Genomic DNA, 12332 nt, shown 5'->3' with positions numbered 1-12332 from the left:
AGATTGGTCTCCTAAAAGTCCAATCAGTATGAGATGTTATTTTAAACCGATCAAACTTGTATCTAATATTTCCTGTTTACTATATCTATGAAGAAAACTGCACCTGCATAAATTAAATATAAAAGGAATATGACCTGCATACTAAACCCAGTAATGCTCATGTTCCAAGATGCAATTCCAATCAAGGAGCAATGACAGTTGCATTGGCAATGGAATGCTCATCTTTTAAAATACTGTATTGCAATTCCCATAGGCTTGTCAGTGGCTAACTGCACTCATCTGGAATGCTGACACAGAGTCTGCTGTCAGCCATCTTTCCTAATAAGGTAAATCGCACAGCATTTGGTCAATCAAACTAAATTCAGGAATGATCTCCAGCTTGAGTTCCTTTTGCCAAAGGACACTAGCAAACCACAGGTTAAAGTTCACATCCACCCATCCTATATTGATGATCCAAGAAGAAACACAATCAGGATATATTGGTCACCTCTGACAAAAACTATATTATTATTTTAAAATGACACTTTTCTTTAAAACAGTTGTCTATATGATATATGAGAAACGTTATCTGAAACAGCTGAGAAATAGTCTCAGTGGCATTTAAGAGCCTTTTTCCTTTTTCTTTTCATTCTTTCTTTTTTTTTTCTTTTTTTTCTTAATTTCTTAGGTGTAGTAATAAGCAATCTAGTTTGCTATAAGCAATAAGCATTTAGTTTGATTGTTAAAAACAAGAAGGAAAGAGCATTACTTCTGCATAAGGCTTGTTTTTGTAAGTCTGTCTCACTGGTTCTCTGGTATTTCTTGAAATTATTACAAAACACAATGCAAAAAGGTGCATGGTATGTTCTTTTAAAAAAATTTACTGGTGGTTTATATTTATGTAAAGAGTATAAGCAGGTGAGAATACGAGAATACGAGCATATGAGAATAAATATGAGAATATTCTATGAGAATATACCAATATACAAAATGCAGCTTTGTGTAGAAATAAAAGGTTCAAATTTGGATCATACATGGCATATACATGGGTAGGAGAGGTACAACTTCATTGGGATAAATGCAGATGCATGACAATATGAGCTAGACTTTTCTCTGGCTCCCTTCAGCTTACTCACTGCCTCTCTCTCTAACTATCTACTGCTATAGTGCCATGCAGAATCATCCTACGTATGAATTTTCCATATAAAAATCAATGTAAATGTGAAGCTCATTAAAGAGCCATTCAAAATCTCTTAGCCTTCTTCATTTTGAAAGGAAAAGTTTCTCATTGGCTGGTTTTGAATTTTTATAAAACATTACTTTCCCTGCAAGGATTTATAAATGAGGGCCTTTAGCATATCAGGCATCTTTTGTATGGTTTTGTTGTTGTTGTTTTGTTTTTGTCAAAGAGAAATGTTTTCTGCAATGTCCTGACTTGTGAGACTAGTTTATCTTCTCCAGGAGCCGATGAATGTGTTCAGGTTCAGGTCAGACTGCTCCATTTCTAGCTCCAGCATGGTTTCTGCCAGTATCACCCCAAAACAGAACTACTAAAGGCACTCACATGTAAAACTATACTCTTTGCTCTGTCTCAGCCTTGTCAAATTATATGCTTCCTACTGTATGATACTGTGGTTGTCTTTGGAATTTTGAAGAATTATAAGTGTGTTTAATAATTCAAGCCAGAAATAGCTGTCTGGGTATTCAGTTAAATAAATCATGCATGATAAAGTACAAAATATTTTTAGTACTTTCTTTACAGCTTTTATTCTGTAAGCTGCTGAGTGTCTTCCTGTAATTGGTATACTCAAGAGAACTTTCTGAAAAGACATGGATAACTTCAGAAGAAGTCAAAAGAAGTCATGTGAATATGGAAATTAAGCATTTGTAGTACCTCTTTCTAGGATACTGTACCAAGACACTTATGGGATCCAAAACAAGACAAAGTGGTTCCTTTGTGTCATAGAAACACAAGGTTGGAAAGGACCTACAAGAACATCTAGTCCAACCATCCTCCTATCACAAATACTACCCACTATGCTACTAAATCATATCTCGCGGCACCTTGTCCAGGCACTTCTTGAGCACCGCGAGGGATGGTGACTCCACCACCCCCCTGGGCAGGCTGTTCCAGCGCCTGACCACTCTTTGAGAGAAAAAGTTTTCCTGATATCTAATCTAAATCTCCTCAGGTGCAACTTGTGGCCATTTCCTTGAGTCCTATCACTAGTTATCTGAGAGAAGAGGCCGACCCGCTCCTCGTCACAACCTCCCTTCAGGAAGTTGTAGAGTGATCTAAAGATCTAAATTAGTGTGCATGCATGTCCTCTTTTTGGTCATCAGCCAGTAGGACCTATTCAGTAGTGTGTTTCAGCTGGAACTATACTGTTATGTGGCATCAGGGAGCAGACAAGAGGGAAAAGGAGCAAATCCTTAGTACTTTGTTAGCCATCTGTTCAAAACATCATCTTTTTCTCCACTTTTGTGGGCTGCACCTGTGAGAAAGGCCCACCCTGGCCCTGTGAATGGATCTCTGCATGCACTTTGTTTTGCCAACGTAAATTCAAGTAGCTAAACGGAACCAAATCTTCAACTTTCCTCTGAAACAGAATTTCAGTGTTATGTGCAATCTGTTCTGATTTCTTTAGTGTGAAAATATATCTTATTGTTTCCTCTTCCAGGACAGATGCCAAGAGCAGACCACGTGGTCAAAGCTGCAGATGCACAGCTTCTTTTCCCACAGGGCTGAAATGTTAGGGCAGGTTCTCTTCCTTGATAACAGGAATCTGAGCGTTTTCAAATGCATGTGAGTGTCTCTTGGCTTTATGGACTATAATTAGAAAGATTAAGTAGCAGAAGAACTGAGAGTACCATCTAATATTCAGTTTACATAACTGTAGTATAACCTATGATTTCCTTTGAAATAATATGATACAACTGCCAGCTATGTAAATAGAGATTTGATTCATATTGTTCACTGTTAACCCTGCATAAAACAGACGTGCCAAAAACTGCGACAAATTTAACACCTGGAATATCTTAATAGTTAATCATTAAAACTCTGAAGAGAGCAATTCAAGGAAGAAATATACATGGATCTCTCAAAAAATCTATAGGAATTTGGCAAATATAAGACAAAATGTGTTTCTTATGATCAGACAACAAAAAATGCATCCTTAACCAACTTTTCCATAAATCCTTCATCTGTATTAATTTTGTCTATTATTGGTCAGAGTATTTCTTTGTTTTAAAAATTGCTAAATACAGAATTGGATATCTCCTTTCCCATTTGTTTACATAGCTTGTGGTTTCCTGTCATAGTTGGGAACTCAGTTCAACCTGGGAGGATGTTTCCAGTCCCTATCAATAGGCCAGTTGGGCTGCACTGGTCATTGGTGAATTCCTTGATGGTAGAGAACAGGGGAAACTTTTTGTAATGAATAGATAAGCACTATTAAGTCTTTATTAACTTCGTGATGATGATATGCAGTCATTTGCAGACCAGTGCACAATTGAAACTATACTGTAAGCAGGCAAGCACAAGGAAGTTGTGATGTACCATTGTCCCATGTGAATCCTGTATCACAAGATTATAGAATCATAGAATCAGAATCATAGAATGGCCTGGATTGGAAGGGACCTCAAAGATGAACTAATTCCAACCCCCATGCCATAGGCAGGGACACCTCCACTACATCTGGTTGCTCAGGGCCTCATCTAACCTGGTCTTGAACACCTCCAGGGTTGGGGTATTCACAACCTCTCTGGGCAACCTGTTCCAGTGCCTCACCACCCTCTGAGTTTGTCTATTGTAGTGATTTTTTTTTTTTAATTTTTGGTTGTTTTTTGATGGTGTAACTGATGTGTTCTATCTCTTGGGTGAACTTTCTAATCACAGAAATTTCCATTTTCTCTTTTTCCTTTTTCTCTTTTTCCCTTCTCCCTTATTTTCTTTCCTTTTGCACAATAAGTACTCCTCACTGGCTTGCCTGAAGCTATTCAAGGCAATCACTCTGTGTTACCTAAACTGCAGACAATGGAGGGAAGAGGCACAAAAAAGGAATATATATATTTCTCTGTTACAGTTTTCAGTACATATTTCCAGTAGTCAGTCTTACCCTCTTTTTCTTGCTTCCCTGGACAAGCCTTTTTGAGAGGTAAGGCGTTTGTCAAAGAACAAAAAAAGCAATACTCATACAGTTATATATATCACAAACAACCAGTCCAGACTGTGTGTAAATTAAGTATTATGAAGTGATCTTTCCAAATGTCTGATAATATTTAAAAATTCTTGGAAAAGCCCTGCTGACAGAAGGTTTATCTGCTGGTAAATCAAACTGAAAATCAGAAGATGATCAGTATGACCTGTTCAGCTGACCTATGCAGTATTCAGTTGATCCCATTTCTTTCTTCAGGAAAATGCTTCCACTAATTCAAATGTAGGTATAATTTAATGCACGAAACTTGCAGAGAGGTAAAAAACAAGTAAAGGACAAATTGTACCAGGAAAATATGACCAATTTATTTGACGGCATTACAAAACTAATCGGATTGAAAAAATCCATTTGAGAGACTATTACATCAGAAGTGATATGACTCATAGTTTGTTTTTGTTTTGTTTTAATTTCATAGCATGTAGGTCAGAAGGGATCACTGGAACATCCAGGTCATACTTCTGTTTTTCAGGAGACTTTACATTTCACCCAAAGTCTTATGTGTTAAGCTCCTTACATTTTTTTTGTTGTTGTGTGCCTTGTGTCTGGCTGATGTGTATTCAGAATTGCACTCAGTCTTGAACTGAAGAACAAAAAGAGAGTTTTTCCATCATCAGCCTTGGGAGTTGTCGTGGTTTCAGTTAGGATAGAATTAATTTTTCTCCTAGTATCTAGTAGGGTGCTATGTTTTGGATTAGGATGAGAAGAGCGCTGATAACATGCTGATGTTTTAATTGTTTCAGAGCAGTGCTTACACTAAGCCAAGGACTTTTCAGCTTTTCACTCTGTCCTGCCAGCAGGAAGGCTAGGGGTGCAGCAGGAGCTGGGAGGGGACAGACCCCGTACAGCTGACCCAAACTGTCCAAAGTGGTATTCCATACCATCTGACGTCATGCTGAACAATATATAGGGGTGGCTAGCGGGCTGTGTGTGTGTGGCGGGGGGGGCAGGAGCGGCTGCTCAGGGATAGGCTGCATCACTTGTTTCGTACACATTGTTATTAGTATTATTAGTAGTACTGTTATCATTATTATTATTATTTTCCTGTCTTAATAAACTGTCTTTATCTCAACCCAGAGGCTTCATTTTCCCATTTCTCTCACCCATCCCAGAAAGGGAGGGGGGAGGGGAGGGTGAGCGAACGGCTGCGTGGTGCTTAGCTGCCGGCCAGGTTAAACCAAAACAGTCCTTTTAGTCCCACACTCCATAGTGGTCCACTCGCCTGGTAGACATACAAGTTCTTCCTTGAAGGGATACCTTTCATTCACAGCTGACAGGAGACACCTCCAGAGGCTGTAAGGTGGTGCTCCATCTCCAATTGCTTTGTCAATGCCTGCATCTCTAGCAAGGGATCCCAGCCACCTAGCTTCCCTGCCCTCTAATTCCAGACAAATGGCTCCAGTGTACCAGCACCGGAGCAGCCAGGTGACAAGCTGCTCACCTATACAGCGACCAAAATCTTTTCGCACATCTCATAGCTCACGCTGGTATGGGTTTTGGGTAGTTACTCTTGTTTTTTCGACATCTTCATCTTCATCCTCCTGTTCCTCTGATGGCCCAGCCTTGTCTTCTCTATACTTAGCCTTAGCAGAATTTTCTCTGCGTTCAAAACGACCTGACTTTCTATACCATCTTTTGACCTTGTTTACAGGGGCAACTTGCACTTCTACAGCTCATTTCTCTGACCCAGCCACAGGGCCTGCCACACGGGTTGGGATACACACTGGGCCAGCCACAGAGGTTGAAACAACCGCTGGGCCCATCACAGGAGCTGGAACGACCACTGGGCCCATCACAGGAGCTGGAATGACCGCTGGGCCCATTATAGGGGTTGGAGCGGCCACAGGAGCTGGAGCAGCTGCGGGGTCCATTGTAGGGGTTGGAGTGGTTGATGGGCCTGTCACAGAACTTGGAGTGGCCACAGGGTCTGTCACTAGGTTTATAGTAGCACTGATTGCAGCTCGATAAGCATAGGCCAGACCCCAGCACGCTGCAGTGATTTGTGTCTCTTTGGAATTGCCAGAGTGATGACACCTCTTTTTCAAGCATTCTAACAATTTTTTAGGATTTTGCAGTTGTTCAGGGGTGAATTTCCAAAACACTGGAGGTGCCCACTGCTCTAGAAACCTGCCCATATCCTCCCATACTCCCTGCCATTCATAGCCATCCCACCTCAGGACATCTCTGGATGGAATTCCTAAGTAGTTGTTTAACCTTAAACAAAATCTGAAGCACATTCAGAAGACATAACAATCAGAACATGCTGGTCTGAACATCCCAAGGATATTCAAAATCTTGAAGAACTATCGTAACTAGCTTGGAGGATAAGAGGGGGGCGAAGGAGAAAGGAAGAGTGAAAAAGTAGGAAAAAATATCTCCCCCTGTCCCCTCCATAGATTGGCTCCCTGAAAAGAAAAGGCAATAGGTGTAATTGTTGATAGTTTCCGAGATATGGTTTCCAAAGTATAGAGTCGACGACAGTGCTGAGTACAAATACCAGGTTAGTCTCATGACCAGCAATTTCATCATATCATAAGCCAGTGTTACACCACACAGTAACATAATGATCTTAAGCCAGGGCCTGGAAAGGATAAACAGCACAACAGGGAGCACATACAGTAAGTAACGTGCTATATAACTCAATTTGCAAAACAGGCATGGCAGACCTGAGATTAAAGCAATCAACATCGTGACTAGCAACTATTAAGCAGGTCTAGTACTTATACCAATTTTAGTTTAGCACACTCTGGTCAGATCTGTTGTTATCTCAACACTTTGTGCCCCATGTTGGGTGCCAAAATTGATGACCAATGCCCAGCCTACCCCCGAGCAGCTGCCCCCCCCCCCCCCCCCCCCCCCCGGCTAGCCACCCCTATATATTGTTTAGCATGACGTCCTTGGCTTAGCATAAGCACTGCTCTGCAACAATTAAAGCATCAGTGTGTTATCAACACTCTTCTCATCCTAATCCAAAACGTCACCCTACCAGCTACTAGGAGGAAAATTGACTCTGTCCTAGCTGAAACCAGGAGTTCACCTCAATAGCTTGTCATTTTCACTTAAAAACAAAACAAAACAAAAAAATCAACTTTACTGGTTTTTTGACTTTAACTTTTCTTTGATGACGTGTCATTTTGCCAGGTAGTCTTGCTCTGCTGACTTAAAGAGACTTCATCATCAGGTGTTTTCTTTTCATGAAGAAAATCCTGAAAACAGCACTTCACAGCCTTCCTTTCAATACACTGAAGAGCAGAGCTCTGCAGCTTTCTAACTACAGGTCCTCTTTTTTGAACTTGCAAGTAACTTCTGTGGTTCTTTTGTATATCTTTTCCCATTTTATTAGTTTATTTTATTTTTAATGTAAGGTGGACAGGAAGGTAATATTCAATGTTGGTAATGCTACCATAATCTGGCCTTCAGAAAATAGTGAAAATCAACTTCATATTATACATTTAAATTTTGGTAAGGCACTTACTAAAGAGGCTGATACCAGTACTGTTTTATTTAGTAATGATTTAGAAAATCAGAATCAGAATTATTGATCAAACCTGAGACTTCAATTTCTGTTAGGAAAGTCTTGTTTCTACTTTCCAAGTTTTTTGATTTTTCTTTATAAATAATCTTTGATATTGTGCAACTTCTATTTTCACATACTGTTCTGAATCTGAAACCCAGGCTACTTTTCAGTAGGTTTCACAAGCTGTTTGCAAAACACATGGTAATGGTCCTCCTTCAACAGCTGAGTCTGACATCATGAAGCTTTGCAGCTATACAAAGTGTGAACTTGCCTGAAACCTCAATTTAAAACAAGTTGAACATTCAAAAAGGAAATGGTCTGGAACCACTTTGTTCTTTGTTTTTTCCACAATTCCTCTTATATCCGTGTCTAATGACAGAAGCTACTAAAGACCTTGAAGATAGCTCACAATGGAACACAGGAGCTACATAAGGTGACCTGTAGTAGTTTTGTCCAACCTAAATTGTTTTATAATTTTATAACTTAGATTCATTCTCTCTCCCTTTGAGTCAGACCTTCTTATCACACTTTCATAGAATTAAAAAAAAAAGAAAAAAAGTTGTAGTTTACCTCAAATAGTAATGTACATTTTTATGTCTGCAGAGTGCTAAATTGTTTCAAACAGCGATGGTGATAATAATAATTATATAAATAATAATTTTTCTTTATTAGAATTACTGATAATGTCTGCTGCTTAAAAGAATCAAAGATAAAAGAAATCTTACAAACCTTCAGGTTAGTAATGTAATTGTTTGTATACTCTGATCTTTTATTAGTACAAACTCATCACAGAAAGAAGATGCATGTTCTCATATTTTCATTGCTCAGAATCCAGTTGTGTATACTGCTAAGAACTAATTACAGAAAGAGAAGCCCATGAGATTAATTGAGATTTACTGTTTCAAACAAAGAGCTACAAGCTTTTATGGTATTCTATGTCAATATTATTTCCAGCATTTGAGGAGTTACTTGTAATTAAGATGTGTAATTTGTGTTATATCTCTTATATACCAGGGCAGTTTCTTCTGGTCGTTCATTTTCACTACATAGATTGGCAAATCCCTCGGTTTGGTTGATTGGCAAATCTCTAGATTTTTCTATATACCAATAGAAAATATTATCTATAAAATGATAAAGAAAAACTTTTATTTTCAGTATATCCATTTTTTGTTGTTCTTTCAAAAACACACTATAATGTGTGAAAGAAAATAATCCATTTAGTATGAGCCATTTCACTATTCACTTCAGCAATGACACGTCAGATTATTCTTTCACTTTAATGGGTATTCTCCATCCAGTATGTGTTTTCCATAAGCAATTTGTAAATCTTGGTAAAATACTACAGATTTATTTTTTTTTCCAGTTAACTCCTTTGTTTAAATTTTCAAATATTATTATTATTTTTTTTAATTTATATGTATATATATATATCTTTTGCCCAGAGATTAAACTCTTAAAAATATCCTCTGCATCTATGTTCATCCTCTCCATTTCAAATTATAACAGAACGTACATGAGAATTATATTTAGGAACAACAATAGTAACATCCTTGTTCAGGATGATTTCCCTAAACTTTGCCAGTCCAAACCAAGTTTTGGCTTTTTTTCTAGCATTTTAATAAAAGCTCCTTAAGCATTATATGTATCCTTCTGGAACATGGCCAAAATAAAATAGTTACCGGTTTCTTTAAAAACAGATCCAAGTTAATTTTAACAGCTGTAATTAATGCTTTCTTTTAAAATGAGCTTGTTAAAATTAACTTGGATCTGTGGCATTTTTGCCACATCCTACCAACAAAAGAACTCACTAGCTATATCTCAAATGAAGTCTATCTGAAAGATTACATCAAAGTAAAATGTGCAAGACTAAATGCTAACACCATAGTGAACATTCAAGACCAAATTAGGAATGGTTGAAAGGCACCAGTTTCATGAAGGTCACTGAGGTTCCAGTAATGAGCTTTACAAAACTGCTGAGATTAATAAAATTTGCCAGACCTCAAGCTAGACTCCTGCATTCCAAACTACCTATAAAACATTCACACATTACTGGAGAGCAACCCTTCAAAATAATTCCACATGTGTCTCCGGGTAGCAATTTGGACCTCATAAGTCTCCTTGTTTCAACTACTTCAACACTCCTACCGAAGACCTTAGCTGATCTAGAGGAACCTACAAATGTTCTAATCTAAGCACATGACAATTTCAGCACTGTAATGATCCCCAGTTTGTCCTCCTATAAGAAACTCTCTTTTCCAATTCATGGCAGGACTGGTCTGGGACAGTCCTGTTAAGTGGCACTAAATCAGGATGTATACCAGAACCAAAAGATGGGAGATTTGCACCTAGTCTACTGCAGCTCACACACTGCCCTTGCTCAGTGTACAGGGCTCCTGTGTCCAGAGATGAACTACACCATTGTCTCACTTTCTGGTACTTCCAACAGCTTTCATTGTTTAGTGCAAAATATTGTTGTGATATACACCTGCAGTTGTAAATTCACCGGGTAATCTGCTAAATACTTCCTCACATTTTCTTTAAAATCTGTCTTGAATTAATTTCTTCCAAGAACTGCGACATTCCTAAAGACATTTTAATAATATGGAAATTATCTACATTTTTAACAAAACCATACAAGGTCTTCTTTAAGTTTTTTTTTTTTTTTGTGACACCAAGAGTGTGTAGAGCTGTAGCCTTGTATGTTCATTTTCATATTGTCTTTCTTTGTAGCCCAGCTGTAAGTTAAAATGAGGTAATTTAAATGTCAGTGGAAAAGAACTAGACTCTTAAATTTCACCTCACACCTAAAATAAGTAAACAGCACAACCCTGAACTCACCTTGGAGTCAGTTCAGTCTCTAACTAGGAGAGGTAATCTCCCAAACGGTCACAGCTGAAGCACTTTTGAATACTTGTCTATGCACCAAGTTTCATCCTATTACAGAAAATGAAGGTTTCTGAAAGTTGAAAGGATTTATAGGACAGTGAATTTGCTTTGACTTAGATTTACTATTCACATGTTTCTCTACTTAATTATATTTTCCTCAAACTTATTTTTTCATTCAAAATTACTGGAAAACTGCATGTATCACCACAATTAAAATCCTTGTTTTAAAACCTTTCAACATTTTTTCCCATTTTCTAGTGCAGGTATAGTTTTGGAAATAGCTTCACCCACATGACAATGTGGAGCACAGGCACCCAATTCAAATTCAGATTGAATAACAGTTAATCACTAATTGAATAATTATTTGTGGTGGCAAATATTTTTCTCATTTTTTGCTGACAGAACTGCAAGGCTCCATATTAAATGGTGAGTGATTTCTTCCTCCCCGCCCCTCCCCTAGGTACAGCCTGAACCCAGAAGTTGGCTCCAAATACTCCCAAAGTGCTGCAGGAAGAAAAAAACATATATCTGGATTCAAACCTTATTGCCAAAGTCAGTACCACTAGCAGCCCAATCTTCTTTCTAAAAGAGATGTTCTAGCTCATGTCAGAGTTCTATTTTCACACATCATGACAGATGGTATAAATGCTTCACTTGCACCTGGTTTACTCTGTGTGGACCATATGTTCTGCTTTACTAAAGAAGTGTTGCTGGTCAAAGGAGAAGGTGGCCATATCCCACCTGTCACAATCTGGGTTAGGTAGGAACAGCTGGTGGGAAGCAAGGTGGCACCTTCCTGGGGAGCAGCCCACACGTTCACAGATGAGAGAAACTCCTGGGGCAGGAGAGAAGCTATGGGCTCAGCAAGTGGGGAGCTGGCAATGTGCATCAGGGCTGGGAAGGTCATGGGCAAGGTGTGGGCTGACCACCAGTCTTTGGAGGTGCTTGGAAGAAATTTTCCTTGCAACTCAGCATGAAGACACAACGAAGGAAGGTGCTGCAAGTCGCTGGGCTGAGAACAAGTTTAGGGTGAAAGGCTGGTCCTGAACGGTGGAGTATATAGAGGTGAAAGTGGTTTTCTATCCTGCTTGTGTGCCCAGCAGAGTTGAGCCTTTCCTTTTACAAGTTGGAGGGTAGTAAGGATTTAAAGCCAGTTTGGTAGCTTTTCATCAGTCATTATGGAAAAAAAAAAAAAAGTGATGGATCAAACTTACAGCTCTGTCAGATGATTTCAAATAATTTTCTCAGACAATCCTACCTTAATATAACCTGAAAAAGGAGGGACTATAGTCAGATAATGTTTTCTGGCATGAAATTCCCATTGTACTTCAACAATCCTAACTAGTCCAAATACTCATCAATGTTGGTTTTTTTTTTTCTTTTTTTTTTCCTCACTATTTGTTTTTCTTCTACAAATAACTACAGTGTCATAGGTCTGCATAAATAATGTTACTGAAGACCAATCTCTTGTGTTATAGTCAAATAAGGTGATGTTAATCGTCCTCCTTCAACATCTGAGTCTGATATCATGGAGTTTTGCAGATATACAAGGTGTGAACTTGCCTGAAACCTCAATTTAAAACAAGTTGAACATTCAAAAAGGACATAGTCTGAAAGCATTTTTCTTTGCTTTTTCCACAATTCCTCTCATATCCGTATCTAATGACAGAATTATGTCCATTTTAATATTGTCCTTCTTTCTGCTAAGCACACAGCCAAGTAACGAAAAGTATTGT

The 12332-nt window shown here is 38.5% G+C and overlaps 1 long non-coding RNA gene across 1 annotated transcript; it reads right to left on the bottom strand.

Annotated features, from left to right (window-relative positions):
- Positions 1–8323: 8323 nt before the first annotated feature.
- Positions 8324–12093, bottom strand: LOC308192111. Its single transcript, XR_013948573.1, has 3 exons — positions 11137–12093; positions 10549–10666; positions 8324–10445 (listed from the first exon to the last, which is right to left on the bottom strand). It is a non-coding gene; the product is annotated as an uncharacterized lncRNA (long non-coding RNA).
- Between the last annotated feature and the right edge of the window lie 239 nt (positions 12094–12332).

The sequence above is a fragment of the Anser brachyrhynchus genome, assembly GCF_964034855.1.
Source record: "Anser brachyrhynchus genome assembly, chromosome: 3".
NCBI classification, from domain to species: Eukaryota; Metazoa; Chordata; class Aves; order Anseriformes; family Anatidae; genus Anser; species Anser brachyrhynchus.
The sequence above is the reverse complement of the archived record's forward strand: the minus strand, read 5'-3'. Positions and strand labels throughout refer to the sequence as shown.